This window comes from Sarcophilus harrisii, chromosome 4, assembly GCF_902635505.1.
Source record: "Sarcophilus harrisii chromosome 4, mSarHar1.11, whole genome shotgun sequence".
NCBI lineage: Eukaryota > Metazoa > Chordata > Mammalia > Dasyuromorphia > Dasyuridae > Sarcophilus > Sarcophilus harrisii.
The window spans coordinates 275,084,181-275,112,057 of record NC_045429.1 but is presented as its reverse complement, the minus strand read 5'-3'; the positions used below and the strand labels follow the sequence as shown (position 1 = coordinate 275,112,057).

The 27,877-nt window shown below is 37.9% G+C and overlaps 1 protein-coding gene and 1 pseudogene across 3 annotated transcripts in view; both read left to right on the top strand.

Moving 5' to 3' along the window:
• The window catches only part of DAAM2 (dishevelled associated activator of morphogenesis 2), a 141,095-nt gene that overhangs the window by 50,563 nt on the left and 62,655 nt on the right, over window positions 1-27,877 (top strand). The window lies entirely within an intron of this gene.
• LOC116423198 lies at window positions 13,588-20,160 on the top strand (annotated as a pseudogene).

Sequence of the window (27,877 nt, the reverse complement as noted above, 5' to 3'; positions counted from 1 at the left end):
GAATTACCTTTGCCAAGATAAATTTCTTTAGATAGTGTTTAATTAAAATGGTTAAAAAAAATAACAGTACAATGATATCATAGCACCCACATAATCCTTTCACACATCACAGACAACAATTGTTATTAAGTCCTCATGCCAATCATCTCAAGTAGCAGTGAGATTCAAACCCCAGGAGTTCAGTTCTTGGCTACTTCTGATTGGAAACTGAACAAAAGACAGTTCTTTCACCCACAGGTCCTTTCAGTCACACTGCATTCATGAATGCAACAATTGCTGGACTTCCTGATAGCTACAGTCGTGCTCACCTTCCTCAGACTACCTCCCCATTACTCATCTCTCTCATTTGAGGGATAAATCAGTTTACATCTCAGTCCCTTCAGTAAAAAACTATTTCTTTGTATCCCTGTCCTTAATACAGTGCTTAGCATGTAGTACATGCTTCATAAATGCTTGGGTGTCTCCAAAGAGAGATTGGATTTCAAAGTTCCTCCAAATACAAATGACTGGAAAGAAGACTGACTCTTTTGCATCTAATCATCTTTGCTGTCTTCTCATTCTTAGTGTATTGGCTATCAACCATGGGGCCTATATGTGCTCACTCCAGATTGCACTATATATAATAATAATATATGTGAAAAATATATACATATAAAATATCCAGATATATACAATATATAATAATAGCTAACATTTGTATGGAGTTATTATGTGCAAAGTCCTATGGGCTTTATGATTATTATCTATTTGATCCTTGCAACAACCTTAGGATGATAGGGCCTATTACTTCTCTCATTTTACAGATGAGGAAACTATAGCAAACAAAGGCTAAGTAACTTGCTCTGAATCAGTCAGCTAAGGCTAGATATGAACTCAAGGCCTAGCACTATATCTACTACCCATTATATATTTCTATTTGTTCCCTTCCAAGGTTGTAGCAAATGAATATTGAAAGCAAAGCACTTAAAAAACAAAATATTCCCCGCCCCCCCAAAAGCCCAACCCTTTAAAACACTATATAAATCACTGAAGCTTAATATTGCTAAAAGTTGTTTTGTTTAACCTTATCTAAACCTGACATATTCTATGACATAATCTGAATCTACATGAAGACCTCTAGTGAGGTGCACTGCCCCACTGCATCCAGAGCCATCTCCAGTTATCCTGATCTATATCTTGCCACTGGACCACAGTGACTCTAGAGGAGAAAATGAGACCGGTCACTTTGCATAGCTGTTCCTCACTTAAATCCAATTCACTTGCATGTGATAGCATCACCACTCTGATGTCCTAGTCCTCTTTGAGAATAAAGAACAAACTTTGGGATCTAATTGGAACTATCTTGGGCAACATACCTCTTTTCTTTCCTTTTTCCTTTGTTGTTTTCTTTGTATTTCTCTTTGCTGTGCCTTCTCCACATATCATATCCTTACCTGTGAATGTTTTACCCAAAGGCATGTCAGTTTTGATCATCGAAACTCACAAACTATCTTGGAATTTATAGGATAGGGCCATGCCTTAAACCCAAATCATTCTCTCACTGATTGACAACAATAGGTCTTATTGCCAAGCCTCAGTTGGTTTTTGTTTGGGCATTGATTGGCTCAGAGTAAATGTAAATAGCAATTGTTTCTATTTTGGTCAGAAACCCTATGGATCTTCTCTTCACAGATTGATTTTCTTGTTTTGATAGATAAAAAAGGCCATTTTCTGCTTCAATTCTTATCTAGCCTTAATAACTGATTGGGGGTTGCCTCAGTCAAATTGAGACCTGATGGCAAAGGTCTCCTATTTTCTCCAGGGCCATCTCCAGTTGTTCTGATCTATAGCTTGCCACTGGACCCAAATATATCCAGAGGATTCCAGGTGACTTTGTGTAACCTATTCTCTATTAAAACCAATTCACTTGCAAGTCATGGTCCTCTTTGAGAATGAAGGACAAACAACCACCCCTGTCTTATAACCCATTCCCCTTTGGGACAGAACTAATTGTTAAGATGTTTTCCCCGACATCAAACTTAAATCGGCCTCTGTAGCTTTTTATTCATCATCTGCCTTCTGGGACAAGGCATATGAAAGCCTTTTAAAATATTTGAAGGCTACCATAAAATCACTTCTAAGTTTTTTCTTCTTTAAGCTAAACATCTCCAGTTTCTTCAACCAATCCTCATAGGATATATATACCCATGCTACTTCCCTAACCTGGTTCCCCTCATTTGGATTAGCTCTAGTTTATTAAGATCTTTCTTAAAATATGCATATCTTTTGATCCAGCAGTGTCTCTACTGGGCCTGTAACCCAAAGAGATCATAAAAAAGGAAAAAAGAGCCACATGTTCCAAAATGTTTGTAGTAGCCCTTTTTGTAGTGGCAAAGAAACTGAGTGGATGCCCGTCAGTTGGGGAATGGCTGAATAAGTTATAGTATATGAATGTCATGGAATATTATTATTCTTTAAGAAATGATCAGCAGGATGATTACAGAGAAGCCTGGAGAGACTTACATGGACTCATACTAAGTGAAATGAGTAGAACCAAGAGAATACTGTATACAGCATCAAGAAGATTATACATGATCAATTCTGATGGCCCTGGCTCTTTTCAACAATGAAGAGATGGAGAGAACCATCTGTACCAAAGAGAGAACTGTGAGGACTGAGTATGGATCACAACATAAGCATTTTCACTTTTTTGTTGTTGTTTGCTTGCTTTTTTGTTTTCTTCCTCATTTTTTTCCTTTTTGATCTGATTTTTCTTGGGCAGCATGATAAGTGTGGAATATGTATAGAAGAATTCACATGTTTAACATATATAGAATTACTTGCTGTTTAGGGGAAAGGGTGAGGAGAAGGGAGGAAGAAATTTTGGAACACAAGATTTTGCAATGTTGAATGTTGAAAACTATCTGTGCATATATTTTGAAAATAAAAAGTGTTTTAAAAATATGGAACCTAGAGCTGAGCTCAGTATCATAGATATGGCATGACAGGAAAATGATCAATTACTCAATCAATAAGCATTGATTAACTTCTTTCTGTGTGTCAGGAAGGTGGCCAAAGAAAATAAAAAATCAGACCTTGTCCTCAAAGAGCTTCTGTTACAATGGGGGAGACAGCATCTGCAATATTTGGAGGGAGGATGCTAGGAACTATGAGCTAAGATTTCAAGTAAGAAGTCGTAGTTGATCTGAAGCTTGGTGAAAAAAAGTATTTTAAGAGGCAGAGGTAAGGAAGAACATTTCAGGCATGTGGGATAGCTCAATGCAAAGGCCTTGGAGTAGAAAGTGGAGTGTCATCTGTGAAGAATTGCAAGAAGGCCAGTTTGGCTGAATGATAAGAGTATGAAGGGGAGTGATATGTTATTAATCTGAAAAGGTAGGTTGGGGCCACATTGTGAGTATCTTTAAATGTCAGAGAGTTTATATTATTTCCTAGAGTGAATAGGGAGCTACTCAAGTTTGAGCAGTGGAGTGACATGGTTGGACTTTTCACTTTAGGAGAAAGATCACCCACTCCCCCAGTCTTGTTGTTTGTCCTTTGTTTGGGGGGAAAAAAACAAAAACAAAGACATTACTGGTGATGTCTAAACTTGACAGTGAAATTAGATTTAAGTGAGGCAGCATTGCACATAGTCGTCAGGCTCCTTCTCTCTTTCCAAGTCACTGAAGTTCAATATCAGGACAAAAGTTAGTCAAAGTATTGCCCAGGCTGCAATGGATGACCTTAACTTCTTTGATGAATGACCAAGTTCTAAGCACTTCACAGACCCTGTTTCAGCCACATTTGTGGCCATTGGAACAAATTGTTCTCATCCACCCATTCTACTGGGGGAAGTCTTCACAAGCATAAGGTATACATCCCTCTAATTCACTTCCAAGCTTGGAGCCTGTCAGTTACCCTCAACCTGGTTTAACCTGAGATAGTTTATTGGGATATGGCTTTCCTGTCACACTGTTGACTCATTGATTTTGCAGTCTATCTGTTTCAAGTCAATTGTTTTGTCATTTGCTTTTCCAGCTCATATTACAAATGAGTAAATGGAAGCAAACAAGGGTTAAATGACTTATCCAGGACCATACAGTGTCTGAGACTAGATTTGAACTTGGGTCTTTCTAATTGCAGAAATAGCGTTCTACCTGTTGAACCACCAGCTTTCTTTTATGGCAATGAAAATATCCAATTTGCTTTGACTCCTAAAAACAATTCCTATAAATGTTTAAGTTTTGAGAAGGTGAGGAGGGAAAAAATCCAAACAAAAGAAAAAAAAAGAATATGCTATTATTATAGGGTTTTGTTCTAAACTTAAAATCCTGACCCAAATCAGGCTTAATGATGATCTGTAAACATATTTTAGAAGTAGCTATAAAAGTATTTTGCTCTACAGTGTTACTACTGGGCTTATATCCCAAAGAGATTATAAAGAAGGGCAAGTGACCTGTATGTGCACGAATGTTTGTGGCAGCCCCTTTTATAGTGGCTAGAAACTGGAAACTGAATGGATGCCCATCAGTTGGAGAATGGCTGAATAAATTGTGGTATATGAATATTATGGAATATTATTGTTCTGTAAGAAATGACCAACAGGATGATTTCAGAAAGGCCTGGAGAGACTTACACGAACTGATGCTGAGTGAAATGAGCAGGACCAGGAGATCATTATATACTTCAACAATACTATATGATGACCAATTCTGATGGACCTGGCCATCCTCAGCAACGAGATCAACCAAATAATTTCCAATGGAGCAGTAATGAACTGAACCAGCTACGCCCAGAGAAAGAACTCTGGGTGATGACTAAAAACCATTACATTGAATTCCCAATCCCTATATTTTTGCCCACCTGCATTTTTGATTTCCTTCACAAGCTAATTGTACAATATTTCAGAATCTGATTCTTTTTGTACAGCAAAATAACGGTTTGGTCATGTATACTTATTGTGTATCTAATTTATATTTTAATATATTTAACATCTACTGGTCATCCTGCCATCTGGGGGAGGGGGTGAGGGGTAAGAGGTGAAAAATTGGAATAAGAGGTTTGGCAATTGTTAATGCTGTAAAGTTACCCATGCATATAACCTGTAAATAAAAGGCTATTAAATAAAAAAATAAAAAAAGTAATCGAGATAGAAAAAAAAAAGTATTTTGCTCTAGACAAATTCAAAGAAGACACTAAATATATCTGGTCTGATGCTCATACTAAGGTTTTGGGTTTGATCCCCATATAGACCACATTTGTTTAATAGTGAGGCAGCATGGTAGAGTGGGAGAAAACATTAGCCTTGGAGTTAATACACTTCAGTTTAAATCTCATCTCTGATGCTTTCTACCTGTGTGACTTTTAGACTTTCTCCTTTGTGACCCTCAGTTTTCTCATTTGTAAAATGGTTGGATTAAATGGTCCCTAAAGTCCCCTCCAGTGCCAGATCCCTGATTCTGTGTCCCCAGATTACTTCTTTGACCATGTATTGAAAAGATCAAAGTTCTGGGGACCAGTGGAACTCCCCATCTCCTCCAACAAATGCTGACAGTCAGCAAAGCCTAGGTTTCATGGCAGCTGAGGAGTCTGAAAGTCTGATGCCCACACATACTAATTGAATAGAGCTGTCTTATGTTGCCAACATTTTTCCTTTTCAAGTTTTCCTTCTAGTAAAATGGAAATATACATAAGCATTGGGGAAAACAGTACTGTACTTCGGTAGTTTTAGTTAAGATTTCACTAAAACACTAGACTTCAAAATACAATTGCCTGGTGCCATGGTAACCTAGCTCTAGGGATTTGTCAAGCCTTGGGCTAACATAACCCTCCTCCCCCAAAGTCTTGATGGATTTGGGGGTTATTTAGCCTGGCCTGAATCGGGGAGGGTGGAATTGTAATTGAAAAGAGATGTGCTATTGTTTTTGTGAAAATGCTGCCTGATGAGAAACAATGGGCCTGGGAGAGAAAGCTAGGATTTGTGCTTCTTTGTAAAGAGAATGAGATGGTCTTTAATGAGAGCCCTGGTAATTCTGGATGAAGGGGGTATGATTTTCTCCACTAGGAGATGGAAAATAAATTTGGGTGATAGACTGATGACATGGGGTGAAGAGATGAAACAAGCAACTGTTAGAGGTCTTAGGGAGGAGCGGGAGATAGAGATTCAGAAAGACAAAAGGGAACAGTTTGAATTGACAAGGAAGAATAGTTATACTAAATATAATATGAAATAAAATGAAAGGGAAAAAAAGGAAGGAGTGAGCCAAGGAAAACAATTTTTTTCTCCTTAAAAGTCTCATTTCAAACTTCCCTTTTTTGTCAAAGGCAGAATCATTCCTCCAGTTTTCTAGATTCACTGCATCACCATTGTCATCATCAGTCTGCCTCTCCCCGAATTGCCTTAATTTGTTACCAAACCTTCTCATTTCTTTCCCATTCCAAAAAAATCATTTACCTTAGGCCCCTCTTCTACTTAACAATCTAACACAAGCCTAGTTAGAGACCTTATGATCTCTCACTAAAAATCTCATAATTTTTGTAACTTCCTATTAAGTTTCCTCTTTTCAAGTCTCTCCTATCTCCTATGTATTCTTCACACAGTTGATAAAGTATAGTTTTTGTGTCACTGCTCAATAAACTCCAATAGCTCCCTGTTAACTCTAAGATAAAATGCAATTCCTTTGTTTGGCCAAAAGGTCAGGAAGAGAGCCATGAGGAATGCCACCTTTGGGAGAGAGGAGGAAGAAGGAGAAAAGCCAGTAACAGAGACAGATAAAAAATTAGGAGAATGAAGCAGTGCTGAAACAGAGGAAAGAGTTTCAAGAAAGAATTGGTCAACATTATAAAATTATTCTGAAAATCCAAAGAAGTGATGAACAGGATAAGGCACCAGATTTGGCAAAAAAAAAAGTCATCGATGAATAGGAAGTATGTAATTTAGTTATTGTTGAAGGGTTAAAAGCTGCATTTCAAGAAGTTAGGGAGGATGACAGCTGAGGAAATAGAAACATCAGATTTGGATATTTGATAAAAAAATTTGGTATCAAAATCAAAGAGGTACAGTAAATAGGATCAGTAACAAAGTCAAAGTTTGTTTGTTTTTTTCTCCCTCTTCTTCAAAACGGAAGGAATGCTTCATGCAGGGCAAAGAACCCTGGATTTAGGTTTAGCTTACCTGGTTTTGAATTTTGATCAACATTATCTTAGACAAGTCAATTACCTGTTCTGGCCCTGTTTCTCCTGTAAAATGTCATCAGGCTGGGTCTCTTCCAACTTTAACTCTAGTTAGTCTATAAGGCAGGGATTCTTGGGGTCCATGACTTTTTTCTTTTTTTAAAAAAAACTGTATTTCAATAAAATGGATTCCTTTTATAATCCTATTTATTTTATTCCCTTAAAAAATGATTCCAAGTCTACCAAAAGAGCCTATAATAACAACAAAGGTTTTATACATATGCAAACCCATACACACATGTGTTTGTGTGTGTCTGTATATATACAGAGAGAGTGTGATAGCAACAGAGAGACATAGACACAGAGAGAGGCAGAGACAGAGACAGAGAGACAGCAAGACAGAGTGAGGTTATATAGACCTTGCTAAAACAGCGTGGAGCAAATAACTTGATGTGGCTAATATAGACACCAGGTGATGGTAGGTACCAAATGTTGAGGCCTGGTCATGTGAAGAATTCACAATGACCATTCTCTTTGGCAAAAGGTAGGTTTATTTAGAGAAGAGGTTACAGCTAACATGATGGGATACAATTGAAATAGAGTGGGGGAGCATATGAAAGAGGTTTTAATAATTAATGATGGCGGGCATCTAGGTGGTGCAGTGGATAGAGCATCAGCCCTGAAGTCAGGAGGACCTGAGTTCAATTGTGTTCTCAGACATTTAACATTTCCTAACTGTGTGACCCTGGGCAAGTCACTTAACCCCAATTGCCTCAGCAAATATATATAGATAACTAATCATTAATTAATTAATTAATGGCAAAGTTAAGTTTCCTAGTTGAAGTGCCTTTACCAGAAAAAAATGAACCACCCTATGAGGTTGAGAATATATACCAGGAAAGGTAAATATGTAATATAATGGGAGAACATATAAAAATAAGTTCTTAGTGAAACTCAAAATTACCCACTAGAAAGAGAGCACCCCATAAGGTTGGGGCATGTCCTTAACTGATACCTGAAAAGAACTTAGCACCCTAAAAGAATTAGCTATAAGTAGAAGTGGGGTTGAGAAACATTGTAGAGTTAGGGGAGGTACCACATGGAATGAGGGAGGGGTAAGGGAAAAGCTACCATGAGACAGGGTGCCAGTGATAGACTGACCCAAAAGAGGGCAGTAGGAGACCCTACTTTTTTATAGGGAAAATTTAGCCTCAGGAACTTGAAATAACTTGAATTCCTTACTGAATTAGCTCCAGAGGGTGGGACCAGGGAATCAAACTGATTATCAGAACCTTCTTTCTGCCTGTCCCAAGGTATACTTTTTTTATTTTTTATCAATTCTTCAGTTTCTCTCTGCCAACCACACCTAACATTCAGGATCTCATCAACTGTCATTATCTATCTTTTAATACAAGGAGGGAGAATTGCAAGGGCATATGAGACACTAGATCCTTTTTCTTCATGTACTGGCATTCTGGAAGTAGAACTTATTTCTTAGAATAAGAGTATCTCACCTTGCAAAATAGAAAAGAAAATGAGTCTTTTATGGATTTTATGACAAATATATTTATTATCACACACACATACACACAAAAGTAAGCTATATTCTGATTTAAGCTATAAATTCCATGATCAGATTTAAATGTGTGCATACATCCATACACCCATACTTTTAAATGGATACTCTTTACTAAAAACAGTCACGGCAAATATATTCCCTAGGTGATTCGTATGTTTTGTAACATATTTGTGTCTTTCCCAGACAGAAATTTGTGTCTTTCCCAGACAACTCAATCTATGGAAGAGATAGGAAGCAAGTTGGGAATTTATGGGACAGAATGTTTATTCCTGTTTTTTAGGGAAACTAAGAAATCTCTTTAGGATTTTTCTATTTACCCACTCATTGAGTCATAGGGTGATAAGATATAGAGTTGGAATAGACATTAAAAGAAAATAAGTCTAGTATTTAGATCAAGGCTTAGTAAAGAGTAAACATTTAATAAACATGTTTTTCATTTCATTCATTTCAACATGCATGTTTTACAGGTGACGAGTTTTAAGTCCTAGAGACCTTAAGAAACTTGCCAAGATCACATAGGTAGGAAGTAGAATAGATATAATTTGAAATCTCTTTCTATATTCATTCATTTAACAACCTAAAATATATCATACTGAGTTAGACTCTGGAGAGGAGCAAAAATAGTCTCTACTCTCTAGTGGCTTGCAATCTTATTTGTAAGAAAAGACATAAAATTAAATAATAGTAGATAGTATCCTCTATGGCATTGCTTCCTTCAGCCTACATTTACATTGCAGGCTGAATTCTAAGATGGCACTTGACTACTATTCTCAGAATTCTAGAGATAATCATGAATAGCTGTGTGGTTTTTTTTATTTTATTTTGTCCTTTTACTTTACCTCTCTTTTAAAAAATAGTATTTTATTTTTCCAAACACATGCAAAGATAGTTCTTCTCTGCAAAAGCTTGTGTTTCAGATTTTTCTCCTTTCCCCCCCTTTCCCTCCCCAATACAGGAAGCAATCTAACATAGGTTAAAATATGAGTAATTCTTTTAAACATGTCTGCATATTTGTCATGCTGTACCAGAAAAATCAGATCAAAAGAGAAAAAACATGAGAAAGAAAAAAAAATACCAGCAAACAAATCAACAACAATGAAAACTCTATGCTTCAATCTACATTAAGTTTTTATAATTATCTCTCTGGATCCAGATGGTATTTTCCATCACAAGTCTACAGGAATTGAAGGACTGTGTTTTTTTTTTTTTTAATTCTGTTTTAATTCTGAACCCATATTCATTAACAATAAACCAGTTGATTCCATTACCTTTTACGCAAAGAATTTACTAAACATGTATGGTATGGCCAGTTAGTGCAACACCACTGTCTCCCCCAACCAGAGAAACACAGCCTCTCATCATTTCTCAGTTTTTTTGAGAGGGAGGGAGGGAAAGAAGAGCAATGAGATTGACATGTACAGACCAAATGAGGCTGAGGGTTATCTCACAACTCCTGGTACTTGATGAATATTTTTTCATTCATGGAGTCCTCACCAACCTCACCTTAAAAGTTGCTGGCTAAGCAACCCAGCAGTATTCTGAGAATCCATTCTTCAGTTGTATACATAACCATCACTTTTCAAGGTATTGCACTTCTTGAAACTGTTGTACTTCTTGAGTGATTATCTTTCCACATATGTCTGAAGTAGTTTCTACTATCTGAGATCCTATTACTGTGGTCTCTTACTGATAATACCCCCATTCAGCCCTGGCTATTGTTAGCAATTGAAAGACCTAGGGCTTTCCTGAACCTCTATAGATGCCTAACCACTTCTATCTCTGAATACATATTTGCTTAAGATTAGGAAAATAAAAACACAAGGAGATAGAGGTTTATATGTTTGTAAAGGACATAGGTAGGTAGGAGACAGGGTTGCCACCTCTCTCTGATTTGATTCTTGGAACCAGCTTTAATTAGTTTTGACTCCTTTCAATTATAAAGGTAAAAAAGAGAGGAGAGGGCAGGTTGCCCCTTTTGTATAGTCACTTAATTCCAGGTCAACAACCCACAAGTCATTAATATTTCTGACTATAAAGCCAAATGGAGAATATTTCATTCCCACATTATACCAACCCCTTAGTCATCCATATGATCCCTGTAACTGAAACCAAGTAGGGAATTTCTGTGTATAATAAAAAACTGGATTCCCATGGCTGTCAGAAAAGTCAACATGACTTTGTGCTAGAATAAGGGTTATAGATTATAAGCTCCTTGAGGGGTAGGATTGTCTTTTACCTCTTTTTGTATCCTCAGCTCTTAGCATACTACATAGTAAGTGATTAATAAAGGTGTTGTGCTGGTACATAGTAGGTGCATAATAAATGCTTATTATTATTGTGATTATTATAACTTTTTATTTACAAAACATATGCTTGGGTAATTTGAAAAATTACCCAATATTGAATATTGAATTCAATATTGAGTAATATTGAAAAATATTGACCCTTGCAAAACCTTCTGTTCCAACTTTTCCCCTATTTCCCTCCACCCCCTTCCCTACATGGCAGGTAGTGTAATACGTGTTAAATATGTTGAAATATATATTATATATATTTATATGTATATATGTATACATATTTATACAGTTATCTTGCTGCACAAGGAAAATAGGATCTAGAAAGAAAGAAAAAAAAAACCTGAGAAGGAAAAATAAAATGCAAGCAAACAAAAATAGAAAGAATGGAAATGTTCTGTTGTGGTCCACACTCATTTCCCATAGTTCTCTCTCTGGGTGTAGCTGATTCTCTTCTTTACTGAACAATTGGAACTGGTTTGAATCATCTTGTTGTTGAAGAGAGCCACATCCATCAGAGTTGATCATCGTATAATCTTCTTGTTGCAGTGTATACTGATTTCCTGGTTCTGCTTATTTCACTTAGCATCAATTCATGTAAGTCTCTCCAGGCCTCCCTGAAATCATTCTGCTGATCATTTCTTACAGAACAATAATATTCCATAACCTTCATATACTACAATTTATTCAGCCATTCTCCAACTGATGGACATCCATTCAATTTTCAGTTTCTAGCCACTACAAAAAGGTCTGTCACAAACATTTTCGTACATGTGGGACCCTTTCCCTTCTTTAAGATCTCTTTGGGATATTAAGCCCAGTAGTAACACTGCTGGATGAAAGGGTATGCACAGTTTGATAACTTTTTGAGCATATTTCCAAATTGCTCTCCAGAATGGTTGGATTCGTTCACAATTCCACCAACAATGTATCAGTGTCCCAGTTTTCCCACATCCCCTCCAACATTCATCATTATCTTTTCTTGTCATCTTAGCCAATCTGAGAGGTATGTAGTAATATCTCAGAGTTGTCTTAATTTGCATTTCTCTGATCAATAGTGATTTGGAACACCTTTTCATGTGACTAGAAATAGTTTCAATTTCTTCATGTGATTATTGTCTGTTTATATCCTTTGACCATTTTTCAGTTGGAGAATGGCTTGATTTCTTATAAATTTGAGTCAGTTCTCTATATATTTTGGAAATGAGACCTTCATCAGAACCTTTGAATGTAAAAATGTTTTTCCAGTTTACATAATAAATGCTTTAATAAATATTTTAACCTCAGCTAGTTGATGCAGTGAATAAAGAACTGGGCCTGGAATCAGAAAGATCTGAGTTCAAATCTAGCTTCAGACATTTACTAGCACAGTATTTTTGCTTGGATTTAATGACCTTTTAAGGTCCTTTCTTCTGATAAGGATAAGGACTGGACCTCTGATTTCATTTGTCAAGAAAACTTCCAGGTTGAAGAAAACAATTCAGATTGCTACTTTTACTTCAGCTGCCTTACAGAGTTGCCTGAAATACTGAGGGATTAAGTTCAAATCTGACCTCAGAAACTAGCTATATGGGCTTGGGCAAGTCACTTAACCTCTCTGCCTCAGTTTCTCCATCTGTAAAATGATTTAGAGAAGGGAATGACAAATCACTCCAGTATCATTGCCAAGAAAACTCAAATGGAATCGAAGAGTTGTACATCACTGAAAAATGACTAAACAATAAACAGCACTGCCATCCCATTAATTCTAGTCTTGTCCTGGGAAAGACACTTATTCAGCCTATCCATCATTGTCTGCCCCAATTCCTGGGCTACAAACCAGGCTCCCTGTTGCCTTAAACATCTGTTTTCATTTGCCCAGATAATTTGGACCTACTCTCAGAGGATTCCACTTGACCCTTGGAAAGGCCATGATGATTCTCTGTCTGTTCTTAAAAATTGTTCCTGACTTTTCATTTCTTTCCTTTTTCTTTATTAAATTGAAACTGAAAGCTAGAGAAGTTATTTGATTTATCTAGTGTCACACAGAGTTAGTAAATGTCTGAGGGTGGATTTGAACTCAGATTCCTCTTGACTCCAGTTCTAACCTTCCACCCATTGCACCATCTAGCTGATGGATAAGATATGGAGGGCCAGATACAGAGAAAATCTACTGTGACTCCTAGCTTGTATTGTGAGTTGGTGGGATTTAGTGTCATTCTTGAATAAGTTGGAAGGAAATGATAGGTGGGAGGGGAGGTGGTCTGAATCAAGGAAAACAAAGTATGTGGTACTTCTATTATCATCAAGTTTCTTCAAAACAGTTTGTATTTCAAGAATGGCTTGATTGAAGGAAAGTAGAGATGAGTCCTTCTGGGTATCTGTGTCAAGTTTGTGATTACTTTAATGACTTCTCACTTTTCAAGTGAAATAGAAAGAAATGAATTATAAGTACAGCGATTCTAAAACCCTACTATACCTCTTGAGGACATTTAGGCCTTCTTGCTTTTTACTCCAGGCTATACTCAAAGAAATTCAAAATTCAATCAATCAACAAGCACTTATAGAATGCTAAACTGGGGATTACAAAGAAAGGAGGAAAAAGTTAAGGAATTTCTATCATTAAAAAAAAATTACGACTCAGTCATCCCATCTCATCCAGGCTACAAGTACAGAGATTTACTCACTGGTCTGATCCCACTGTTCACTGGCCTCATCTCAAGAATGGCAGAGAGCTTGACCTACTCCATTTCTGAATATGGTCCCCCTTCTCTTCACTTCCCAACAGTTAGTTGCATAGCATATTAATGCAGATACGTGATTGGCATGGCCCCCATTGTAGCTCAGAAAACTCCTGAGCTCAAGAGATTTGGCAGCCTCAGCCTCTCCAGTGACTGGATTACAGGTGCACATTACCATACCTGGCAGATAGCTTACATTCTAATGGGGGAAACAACATGTGAATAATTAAGTACGTACAAAATACATCCTGAACAGTTTCTAACTTTGGCAGGGAAAGAGACCCAACACTCTCATAACACATTCCAATACGATAATCTTAATTTTATTGATCAGATATTCTCTAAGTCCCACTGGCCATTTAGAGACAGGGATTCTCCAACAAGGGTTTGGTTTCCAAAAATGAGGTAACCTAGCACAGCAACTGCTGTTTAGGAGTGGAAGTGAGGTATAAAAGAAAATATGTTGTTAGAACAAAGTCAAACTGTGGAGTTGGGCTGGAGATTTCTGGGGAACCAACCCCATGAAATCAAGGGACAGCAGTAGGAATGGATAGAATCATAAAGGGTTCTATGTCTACAGCTTTTAAGTTGACTACTTGCCTTTCCTGAGGGACTGATTCTTCCTTTAACTCTGCACAGAAAGAGCTATATCCTCCCAGCCCACAATAGAGGCATAGACATTGGATCTGGAAGAAATTGCCTCAAAAGAGTGTATTTTAGAGATGAAGAAACTGAGGATCAGGAAGGAAAATGGACTGACCAACCACTCTAATTAGCTAATTAGTTACAGACCCTGGACTCCAGGCTTCCAATCTGATTCTCTTTCCACTTATACTCTGCTTCCTAAAAAAGAGGTAGTGATGGCAGTGGTAGGAGGGAGCTGTGTGCATGAATCAAAGTTTCATGACAACTGAGAGTTTATAAGGTAGTTACTTAAAGGGAAAGTTTGGGGGAAGAGAGGGAAAAAAGCATCTAGTAAGCCAGATATCATATTAAGTGCTTTTATATATTATCTCATTTGTTCCTTGAAACAAGTTTAGGAAGTTGGTGCTATTATCCCCATTTTACAGCTGAAGTGACAGTGTTTAAGTAACTTTCTCAGTGTCACATAAAGCTATTAAGTGTCTAATTTCCAATTTGAACTCAGGTCTTCTTGATTTCAGACCTTGATTTCAGCTGTTTGCTAGGTTACTTTGTTGCTACCAGGCTTTACAGTAGCAAAGGGAGTAGGTTCTTATAAGTGATCCAGTTTATATTTTCAATGAGTTACGTGCAAAGAGAGGTTATCTTTTTAACATGAAGAACAACATGATACATAGTAATGAATGGAAGCAGCTTGATACTTGTCCTCCCCTGACACTGCCTATATCCAGGAGAAGGAATGTGTTGGTGTTCCAGTGTTTATGTCCAGCAGGGCCCTAAAATATAAACAGGACGTTTTCCAATGTGAATGCAGGATGCTAGAAATAGCTAGAAATCTTGTCTAAGTCTCATTCTGTGATAGTCAAGCACATTTTGGATATTCCCTCCACTTAGTTTTTTTTGGGCCATTATCCACCCCTCTCCCCATTCTCCTTTCTCTAATTAGGATAGCACACAGCCTTGGACTAAACAAAAATGGAAAAAGAAGAAGAAATTGTTGCTTTTGGCATCAACAATGGCTTTGTATGTGCAAAGCTGGCTTTGCTGGTGATGATGCTTTTCAAGCTATGTGTTGTGATGCACAAGACACCAGAGTGTCATAGTAGGAATGAGAGAGAAGACAGTTATGTTGGTGATGATGTCCAGGGTAAGAGAGGTATCCTGATTCTGAAATATTCCATTGAATCAACTGGATAATATGGAAAAATCTGGCATAATACCTTCTACACTGAACTTTGTGTAGGTCCTGAGGAACATCATGTTCTGTTAACAGAAGCTCCCTTAAATCCCAAGGCCAACAGAATGAAGATGACATAGATCATGTGTGAGCCCTTCAACACTCCAGCCATAAAAGCTGTTATTCAGACTGTAATGTCATTGTATACCTCTGGTCATACCACTGATATCATATGGACTTTGGTGATGGTGTATCTGTGAAAGTTATTCACTTTCCTTACACAATCCTTCATCTAAACTTGACTGGCCATGACTTGACAGACTAACTTCACACCCATAGCTGAAAGGGAAATTATTCATGTCACTAAGAAGAAATGGTGCTTTGGACTTAGAACAGGAGACCACCACAGCTGTTTCATCCTCATCCCTAGAGAAGAGCTATGAGCTTCCTGGTGGCCATGTGATCACCATTGGAAACAAGAAGTTCAGGTGTCTAGAGGCTCTTTTTCAACCACTCTTCCTGAGCATGGAATCCTGTGCCATTCATGAGACCACTTTCAGTTCTGTCATGTTGATATCCAAAAAGATCTATATGCCAACAATGAGACTGTATTCCATGCTTTTGTTGTTCATTTTTTGATAATACCAGTTAGGGTTTTCTTGATAGAGATATGAAAGTTGTTTGCCTTTTCCTTCTCCAGCTCATTTTACAGATGAGGAAACTGAGGCAAACAGGATTTCCCAGGGTCACATAGCTAGTAAGTGTGTGAGTCCAGATTTGAACTCAGGAAGATGAGTCTCACTTCAGACCCCACACTCTATTCACTGTGTCACTTAGCTCCCTGCTTCTTAAAATGATTTGTGTTCTCATATGGGGTCTTATAACTAAATGTTAGGGTCATGAAATTGTGATTTATTACCAGTAAATGTTTGATTTGTATACCTATTTTATATATCTATATACCTGGAGTCACATAAAAATTTCTCAACAAAAAGGAGTTGTGAGTAGAAAGGTGTAAAATGCGAGGACCTAGCTGACAGAATGCAGAAAGAACTCACAACTCTGGTACCTGGAACAGTGAAAATTAAGATCATTGCTTTTCCTGAGATATTTTATCTAAATTGGTAGCTCTATTCTGGCTTCTCTCTCCATCTTGCACTCCAGATATAGATCAACAATCAGTAAGGAATATGATGAATTGGGCCCATCCATTGTCCATTGCAAATGCATCTAAATGCATTACTAGAAAATGTGTCACATTTGCTGTATGAGTATTTACAAAGTAAAAATTTGCCCTGGAAAATAATACACTTCTTTTTTAGCCTCATGAAACATGAATAAATATTTGGGAAAAAATTGTGCTTGGGGAAATTTATATCTGATATAAGATACATATCACTTTTTAGATTGTTGAACTGTTACTGATTTGACCTTGTTCCCTTGGTGCATATTTTAGCATATCCTATACATATCTTTGATCTAAACCCTAATACAGGTAGGTCACTTCATTTCTACAGGCCAAGCTAAGAGTTAACTGCTTTAGAGAATTGACCAGTTAATATGCAGTATAGTAGCTGACTGGTCGACACTCAGTAGCTGTACAGTTTAGTTCTATAAAGCATCAGATCTGTATAGGTTACCTATAGGTCAGATTTCCAGCATCTAAAAGAGCTGACTTGCAGAATTTCTCTCCTAAGGCTGGCAACAATTTATTAAATGTGTGTTCACCATCCTAGCAGGAAAATACATTTTGAATACAAGCATTAGAAACCAGTTTTCTTTTCTTAATCCATTATTTTCCCCTGATGTCATGGGCCTAAATTACTTATATGTTGCAAAAAAAGTTCACATTTAAAACTTGTAAATTTGTGTATCTAGTTAATTTATGTGAGATTTTTATATGTTGCCTTAATGTTTTCACATAACAGTAGAGTGCCAAAATTTGTGAGACATTCTGAGACTTGAGAATTGTAATGCCCAACACATTATTGAATAAAGAAAAATAAAAGTGCTGAAGTAAAATTTAAAAAAAAGGAAAAAAGAAATCATATCTTGGTTTTGGTGCAAGAGAAAAATAATTAGGAGAAACTGAAAGGCCCATTGTTCTCCTGATACAAAAGTGATGGAGCCTTGGGTCTCAAGCCTATGCCACATCAGATATTCCTGGCTTTGTCCTACCCATATAAATATTGGAACTCTTCAGGAATAGAGACAGATTCACTGAGATCATGAAGTTTAGAAGAATAGGAGGAGAAGTTTCATGCCCTCCAATATACTGTGTTGAGATATACCAATGGGAAGAATCATGGTATATCTGAAGGAACACTAGATTTCAAGTTAGACAACTTGGGTTAAGATAAAGCTTCTGTTATTTCCTATCTCTCTGGACCTCAGTTTCCTCCTTTGTAAAATGAGAGACAAATTAACCTCTAAATGAGGACAACCAGAGCAGGAGAGCCTCTCTATTTCTTACCCATCTCTGAAAAGCTGATAGTTCAGAACAAACTCCAAGCTGGGAATTTTCATTTTCTTCTTTCCAAGTTTCTTTCCTCACCTCCCCAAAACCTCATCTCTGGCCTCCATCTGATTGATTCATTCACCCTCCAGCCTTCTTCTAGAAGGAGCCCTGGGGGAGGGGGAGAGTAGGAGGGAAGATTGGAAGAACCAGTTTCTCAGAGGGGATTCTGGATCAGACTTTGCTTTCTCTGTCTTTCCCAGAGCAGAGGGGAAAACCACTTTCTTTTTGGGCGGCTGCTAAAAATAGCACCCCAGTCCTGGAAAGAGAACTTGGTTATTTCGAAAGTGCTTCCCCCAACCCCCTTGCCCCACCCAGCTTGCTGAAGGAAGGGCTCACATAATAAGTTCTGTGCTCAGAATGGAACCTGAGACCTTCAAGAGAAATGAACAATATCTCGCTGTGTTTCATATTTGGAAAATGATACCACTGTAGTTAGCAATATGGATGAATATTCCCTGTCTGCATAACTTTGTTTTGGGAGTGAGGAACATGTAGCCAGTCAGACCTTACTTTCAGAAACCTGGTTAATTAGGGAACTATGGTCCCTTTCCTCAGGAAGTCTATAGTCTGATGGAAGGTAGAGAAGACATTAATTGCCCCATTTAAAAGTCCCCAGAATATTGGAGGCAGATATGATTCTAGTTCTCAAAATCCTTCCATGCATGAAGTTGTACATGAAATAATATATATTCTGTTATATGCATGAGAAAAAGGACTACTGTAAAATACTAAAAATTAATTTTAAATGAAGATTAATAGAGTATCAATTGAGAGAGGTATTATCATGTAGCTTGTAAAATGGGCTGTGGGTTTGGAATCAGAAGTCCTAGATTCAAATTTGACTCTTACATGATAATTGTTTGAGCTTGAATAAATATATGTTTTGTGCCTGCTTTTTCACCCATGAAATGAGAGAATTAGAGAAAATTGACCCTGAAGTGTTTTTTAGTTCTGATTCATATGATCCTTTGAGAAAAAAAAAAACTGGAATAAAAGAATGATCAGAATTAGATATGGCTAATCAAAGAAGGCTTCCTGGAAGAGACCAGTTTTGAAAAATTTTTTGCAAATTCTAAATTCATTTGTTAGAGAAACTACAGGAAAAAAAGTTTGTGTAAAAACCTGGAGGCAAGAATGAATAGATAACAGGTAGGAGACGTACCAGGGGAGGCAAGGAGGTCTATGCTCTTCAATAGTAGTTATGGGTCTTCATTAACTCACTTAACCTATCTGAGTTTTGGTTTCCTTATCTGTGAAGAGGCAGCTAACAAAAACCTATGACCCACCTCACAGGATTATTGTGGGGGAAGCACTTTATATAGTGTAAATCAAAATTGTGCATTGTTGTTTTTCATTGAGTAGCTGGGCCTCAGAACTTGGTCTCTGCGTGACCCTCTGTAGCATGCAAATGGTCAGATATATGGGACGCTCTGGGCCCGTGAAGCAGGAAATGGTTTGCATTCCTTATTTTCTCCACAGCAGCTTTGGGAAGAGCCAGGCCCAACTCCCAGACCCCAGGGGCCTCAAGGGACCCCGTGGAAAAAGGAGAGCAGGAGAGGAATGTCTCAGGCCCTGGGAGTGGGGGCAGCTCTGCCTTCAGACCAGGACATCCTCCTCCTCCTTCTTCCTCTTTTCCCTTTAGTCTCTGTTAGAGTCATGGCAAAACAGCTGTAACCAACACTCATAAGTTTGTCCTACCATCTTCAAAGAGCATCATGGGAAGTCAGAGGAGCTAATTAGCACATCCTTGTGACTTTCCTGAGATTATTCAGAAATCGAGCCAGGAGAGTCAGAGCTAGAAAGAACTCTCAGAGATTCTCCTTTTCCTTACTTTCCATGTTGCGATTTACCCTGGATCAAACAGGTAGCAAATAGCAGACATGGAATTTGAACCAAGAATTCCCTGACTCCAAATATAGCTAGGACATGGAATCTATTAGGGCTCTTTTCAGCCTATTATAGAGTCACCACAGGTCACAAATGATAAGAGCAAAGGAAAGGCAATAGGAAAGAAGAATTTATGGGAGATTATATGGATTCTTCAGTCATGTCTGACTCTTCGTGAGCCTATTTAGAGTTTTCTTGTCAGAGACATGGGAATTATTTGCCATTTCTTCCTCCAACTCATTTTACAGATGAGGAAATTGAGACAAACAGGGGTAACTGACTTGTCCAGACAGCTAGTAAGTGTCTGAGGTCAGGTTTGAACTCAGAAAGATAAGTCTTCCTGACTCTAATTGGCTTTCTATCCACTTTGCCACCTGGCTGCCCTCCATTTTTAGAGTGTACTTCTTAAAGTTTGTAAATAGCAACTGAATTCCTTTACATACAAGGACCAAAACCATTTTGGGATAAAGTTGTTGATCAGAGCCCAAGGTGAGGAGTCTTGAAGTCTGAGTATTGCATTCATTCTGATGAAGCACTACATCTGCTTCCAAGTTGCTGTAACAGATATTTCATAATTGCCATGCTTACAAGGTTCTGAACTCAGTGTTTGGGGCAAGAGATATAGGAGAAGCTTGCCTATGGCCCCTCGGAATCCCTGCATTAGAGATATTTAAAAATTTAATAAGTCCTATTCATTTGGGACAAGAATCAGGGGGAAGGACTTTATTTGGTTATTTTAAATGTTCTTGCTTTACAGTTTTTATCTTGCGTTTCTGCATGTGTTTAGAGTAGTGCCAATAGTTTGTTGTTTGTCCTTCATTTTCCAAGGGGACCAACTACGTCACAGGTTTAACTCATCAGGAAATGGATAGGACTGAAGGGAAATCAAAAATAGATTCAGAACAAAACAAAGCTGTTTAGTGTTGGTGAAACAGGAATAGATAAAAACTAAAATTATAGTCACAGAAACATTTACAAATGCAAATTAATATTTTATTAAGTAACTATTAATATTAATAATCATGTATTAAGCATCTCCTGTGGGTCAGGTATTGTGCTAGTCATTGTAGATCAAATACAAACATGGGATGATCCTTGCCCTCAAGAAGCATATACTTTATTGGAGAGAATAGATGTTCACAGGTGAAGGAATACAAGATCTATATAAAATAAATGCGAAGTGTGTGAGGGAGATTAACAGCTATGGGAGTTAGGAAAGGCTGAGATAGTCCTTGAGATGCTTTTTTCTTTAAAGAAAACTAAGGATTCCAAGAGGCAAAAGATGAGGACAGGGAGAATTACAACCATTGGTGATATCTTGGGCAAAGACTTAGAAGCAAAAAGTTGAATAGAGAAACAGAAAGGAAACCAGTATAACTGCACATGGTGTCTATTAGGGGGAAGTGATATGTACTAAGTGATTCTAAGTATATTTGAAAGAAGGATTGGAACCAGACTTTGAAGAACTTTAAATACCAACCAGAAAACTTTGTATTTTTTTCCTAGAATGAATAAGAAGTCACTGAAGCTTCTTGAATAAGGAGATGGCATGGTTGAAGCTACACTTTTGGAATGTAAATTGACTGGCAAGAGGAAGATGGATGGGGGAGGGGAAAACTTGAATTCAGAGACATCGTTTAGGAGATTGCTGTAATAGTCTAGACCTGAGGTGAAAAGGCTCTGAACATAGGTAGTTTGAATTGAAATAAAAGTAAGAGATGCATAGAGGAGTAATCCAATAAGATAATCCAATAAGTAATCCAATATCCTGATTAGATATGGGTGGGGGGAGAGCTCAAGAAGACTCAGTTTGGGAATCTGGGGGACTGGAAGAATAATGATGTGATTGACAGAAATAGCAAAGTTAGGAAGAGAGAGTGAGGTTAAGGGGAAAGGTAAGACAAGTTTACTTTTGGACATCCATGTAGAGGTATCCAGCAGACGCTTCAAGATGAGGGAACCCATGAGAGAAATAGTACCTGGGTATGCTTGTGCACTGGCATCGAGATTATAAGTTGAATCCATAGACATTTATGGGATTTCCTAACAGACGGCTATAGTTCTGGTTTGTTCTCTTTCCTACCCCAGTGTTAAGTCTTCAAAGCATCACCAGCTAAAGTTAGCAAAGATATATTAGAAAGAATACTGGAACTAGAGTCAGAGGACCTGACTTCAAATCTTACCTCTAATACTTATTAAACTGTGTAATTTCAGGTAAGTCACTTAGCCTCTTTAGGCTTCAGTTTTTTCATCTACAAAATGAGACTTGAACTAGATGACTGACTTTTAAGGTCCCTTCAAACTTTATATCTTTATCCTTCTGATCACTTTTCTCTAGGCCCAACCCTATTACTCACTGTCCAGAGGAGCTGAGGTAGCTGAATTTCCTTTATATGCCTTACTTAAAATGGCTTGGAGTCTCAAGACAAAACATAGCTGGGAATTTTTGTCTGCTCCCTAGACCCTGGATGTCAAGCAGGGACAGCTTCTCTAAAGTGGGCCTAACATGTCCCTAAAATACCAAGCCAGTCCTGTTCTCTTCCTGTTTGGAAAAGGGCAAATGGTTCAGATTACTCACTGGACTCCAAGACACAATGCCATCATTCTCTGAGGGATTCTGATATTCTGCAAATCCAGAGCTAGAAGGATTCTAGAGTTGTTGGAAGGGAAGAGATGGGAGGCACATCTTACTGGTGGAGGAGAGAGAAACAATCCAACCTTCTATTTTCCAATCTTTTGGGATACTTAGATATTGGTACTGTTTTAAAGTAAAATAAAAGGGAAGAAAGAGTCCACTCTGGGAGATAGAATAGAAGGAAGAGATTCAGTGAAGAAGAATAAGATGGAATCTTGCTCAGGATATTGGACTTCCTCACCACTTTCCTTGGCACTCAGATATCAGGGCAGATAGGTGGTGAAGTGAATAGAGCACTGGACCTGGCATCAGGAAATCTTGAGTTCAAATACAACCTCAAAAACATACTAGTTGTGTAATGTCTGACAAATCATTTAAATCCAGTCTTTTGCAGGTACCTCAGCTGTAAAATGGAGATGATAACAGCACCTGTCTCCTAGGATTGTTGTGAGGATCGAATGAAATAATTGTAAAGTGCTTAGCACAGTGCCTGACACATCCTAAGTGTTGTATAAATGTTATTTGTTATTATGTTTATTGTCATCATCTTCCTTATGGAGATGACTATATGTATAAATCCATCCTTGGTTTCTTGCCTGAGTTTCAGGCCTGAGTTCAGGCCTGAGCAGCCTGATGTCACTAATGAGATTTTTCAAATTCAAAATATCCCACATAGAACTCATCATCTTAACCCCCTCCCCTCCCCATCTATTCATCTTCCCTCTTTCTGTGGAGGACATCAACATCCTTCTAGTCATGCAGATTTATCATCCCAAGAGTAATCTTGACTTTTTACTCTTCCTTGCCCCATATATCCAACCAGTTGTCAGGTCTTGTTGGTTCTATCTCACTCCTTTCTCATCTGGTCCCCTCCCTATTCAAAAACCCACCATTGTACTTCAGACCCTCATCACCTCTCACCTCGACAATTCTAAGTCTTTTCCTCACATTCTCTCCAATCCATCTTCTACATAACTACAATTCTGTGCCAAGTGGGTATATGGGAGTGATCAGGGAAGGCTATCTCTCTGGCATGAGGGCTTGCTAAGCTCTTCTCAGGGCTGCTCTTCTACTTTTGCTCTGCACTTTTCACACTTGCTTTTGGGCGGTAGTCATATCCCATTGTCTTGGCAGATGGTCTAAACCAGAGTTACTGACTCTGTTGGTGAGTTAAGGGGATGTCTACCCCAAGAATGTAAAGACTTCTCCCATCAGAATGGATGGATGAGAGCAATTTGTTTCAGTGGCCATGAGGGTGGAGCACTTAGAACTTGGTCAGACATGGAAGACACTAGGTCATCCACTACATCCAGGCTATCATGAGTCATCAGGACTTTTTTCCTGCCACTGGACTTTTATGTCTGTGGAAGAGAATGGAGTTGAAGACTTTGTTTCACTAAATCCAATTCACATACAAATCAAGACATGACATTACCCAGGACAAACAGCAATAACTCTGTGACAGGTGATGTCCTTCAAGGATGAATCTGACCAAAATCTGACCAAACTATTCTTGCTCAACCGGCTTCAGTGCCTCCCCATTTCCTTTATTATCAAATATAAATCCTTCTGACATTTAAAGCTTTGTATAACCTGACTTCTTTCTATTTTTCCAAGTTATTATTGCTTTTCTATAATTCTCCTTCACTCTCTTGTCCGGTCAAACTGGTTTTGTTGTTGTTTTTTCCATATGACATTTCATCTACAGTTTTTTTTTTTTTTTGCTATTCCACGCTTGGAATTCATTCCCTCTTTACCATCACATTTTAATCTCTAGCTTCCTTCAAAGATCAAATAGAGTTCTAGTGCTGGAATCAAGAAGGCATAAATTCAAATGCAGCCTTTGACACTTATTCTGTAATTTCTTAGCAGGTGACTAACTTTTTTTGTTTTAACTTTCTCATCTGTAAAATGGGGCTAAAAGTAGTACCCAGAGTTGTGAGAATAAAATGAGAGAATATCAGTAAAGTACTAAAGTAGGGAAGCTAGGAGGCACATTGGATAGATTGCCAGGCCTGGAGTCAGGAAGACTCATTTCCCTGTGTTGAAATTTAGCCTCAGATGCTTTCAAGCTGTGTGACTCTAGGCAAGTCACTCACTCTGTCTTAGTTTCTTCATCTGTAAAATGAACTGGAGAAGGAAATCACTCCAGGATCCTTGACAACAACCAAAAGCATATGGGGTCACAAAAAGTCAAGCACAAGTGAAACAATTGAACAACAAAATCTTAAAGTACTATATAATTGATAACTATTATTATCAAGTGAGATCTCTTGCAGCACTCTCAGCCACACTCCCAATTGCAAACCTAATTAAAATGTAATTGGAAAATATTTGACAAAATAAATAAACATACAATAAAATATAGATAATGTTAATAGGTGGTTTTCTTTAGTGTTCCTATCTGAGTTTTATACCACTTTTCTACTGGATACTTTTAGATATTAGTATTCACTCAAACTGTCTAATATTTAGTTTATATATATTGTGTTTATATTTTTGCACATGAATCATCTCCTTGATAGAATGGAATTTTCTTGGAGGCTAGGAGTATTTCATTTTTGTGTTTATACTTCTAGTGCCTAACACAGTCCCTGGCATAATATAGGTGTTTAATAAATCCTTGTTGATCAAATAAATAAAAAAACCCATTTAGTAAGTACCAAGCACTGTGCTAAGGAGACAGTACAAATACAAAAATTAGATAAGATTGAGAAAGTTTTTGTCCTCAGAAGGCTTACATTTTAGTAAGACATTATACGTGATGTTCAGGGAAGGAAAGTTATGTATGGAAGTCATGGTGAGTTGATCCATAGGACAGTTAATTGACAGGCCGTCTCCAGAAACAGTGGTAATATTATTCTGGTTACTGATTAATCTGATTGTAGTATTAATGGTAATATTAATTTAATTAATTGGAACTCAGAGCAAGAAATGGAAAGGAGTTGGAATTTGCATCCTTCATAATGGAGAGCTGGGACCATCCAGATATAATGGGCTAAATTCACTCATTCATCAATGAAGTCCAGGGTGAGAGTTCCAAAACTAAGTTAGTCAACTAGCTTAGAGATTGGGAGCATTTTTTTTTTCTGGTGATAATTCTCTGAGGCAATTGCAGCTGAGTAATGGAGCACCAACAGGATAGATAGCAAGATGTTCAGGTTGGATGACTGGATAAGATAGGGAACAAGTTGATTGACTGATCAATCTATTGATTGTGAAATGCATCTAAGTCTAGATTAGTTTGAATAATGAATCCCCTGGAGTGGCCCTATTATTTTTATCTTTACTGCATTTTTTCCATTGGGCTAGAATAAATTTCCATTATTTTACATGATTATAAGCTGAAATAGTGGGAATTTGAATACATTTGAAAACTTTGGGGGTAAGGGGGAGAGATTCATTATTTGCCCTAATTGGGACTTAGCTATAGTATTAGGAAGGACTGGGTGGGGATCTAAACAGGTCATTCTTCTCTGGGAAGTTGCCTTCCATCCTAAAATTTGATTTCTCTTCTATGATAGTAAAATAGAATTTTAATGAAAAAAGGAAAAAGAGTGCTTAGTAAGGGAAGGAGGAGTGGGTGATGGTGTCCCCAGTACTGCAAATTCAGGAGCTATCAAACAAGACCCTTAAAAGGGCAAACTATGTGGTGCTCCCCTGAGTGCTGAGTACTCAGATCCTTCTCAGCTTCCTGTTTGGAAGGTCTGTGACTACCCTGACCCCAACTGGGTATGGGTAGCTATGGATTCACTCCCACTCCCTTCTCTGGTTCCTGCCACCCTCTCCTTTGTCAAGTCAGAGTTGGCAGCCAACAAGCAAACTTGGTTAGTGGAATGAGGGAAGAAGGATAGAATTGGGATGCCATCAAAGAAATCTAGCCACTGGTTTCCCAAATATCACCCCATCTATCCCCTGGGCCCCTATCTCACTATCATCCTAACCTCCTGTAACCTCGAGACATTCCCAACTGCGGTATGAGGAGGTCATTATAACTTCTCAATATGCCACAGATCATCCAAGCTACAGTTGTGTTTGGAGGCAGCTAAACAAAAAGGATTGAATTTAATTCTTGTTAGACACACCAGGCTCTACATGTAGCAGGTATAATCACAGGTCATCTGGTTTAGTCTCAACAGAAAAGCTTGAATGAGAGGGAGGAGTGGAACTAGGGTAATAGAGGTTCAGCCAAGAAAAAAAAATAGCCAGGCAAACTAAGCTGGAGTCCAGTGTACAGGAGGGGGCCAATATCAGGCAGTAAGCCAGAATCTCACAGAACTGAAGTGAGGATTAGGCTGAGCAGTAAGTGCACTGGTGGGAACATGCTCAGAGTCTTTGCCTCTAGCATTCTTTTCTGCCTCCCCCTTTCTTTTTTTTGCTCTTAACATTATTCTAATAAGAATAGTTAAGAGCCAAACAGGGGAGCATATATTACAGATAAGGGAAATGGTGTAAGCCAAGGTAAGGGTGGCTAATGTGTGCTCTAGGTTTATAGAAGTGTTCTTATCTTATAGAATGAGGGAACTTGGGCTGTGTAACAGGCAAAATAGTCATATATTCTGCCATGTGCTGAATAGCACTGGCCTGAAAGCACAATCCCATTTTGCAAGCATCAGAATATGTTGAGAGATCCAGGTCCCTTGCTTATTCTATTGCCTAAAATCTCACAGAAGAGGCAAATTGATAGTTGAGAAAAACTGAGGAAGTAGTTAATTCTTGGTTTTCAGTTGTACTTAGAAAGGAAAGAAATAAATATTTATAAATGCCTACTATATGCCAAGGCAGCTAAGTAACACAGTAGATAAGAGTGCTGAGCTTGGAGTCAGAAAGCCCTGAGTTCAAATTTGACTTCAGACACTAACTGTGTGACTTTAGACAAGTTACTTAATCCTTTCTGCTTCAGTTTCCTCATCTGTAAAATGAACTGGAGAATGAAATGGCAAACAATTGCACTATCTTTGCCACAAAAAAACTCTAAAAGGGGTGACAAAGAGCCAGTGATTAAAACAACTGACCAAGGAAAGCAGGATTGCCAGGAACTGTGTTAAGCAATCTGCAAGTTATTTCATTTGATTCTCACAACAATCCTAGGTGGTAGATATTATTATTATAATCCCATTTAAATGTTCAGGAAATTGAAGCAAAGAATAAATAACTTGCCCAGGGTCACACAGTTAGTAAGTGTCTGAAATTAGATTTGATTTCAGATCTTCCCAACTCTAGGCACAGAGCTCTGTCACTCTGGGAGCACCTTGAAGGCAGGAGTTATGGTTTTC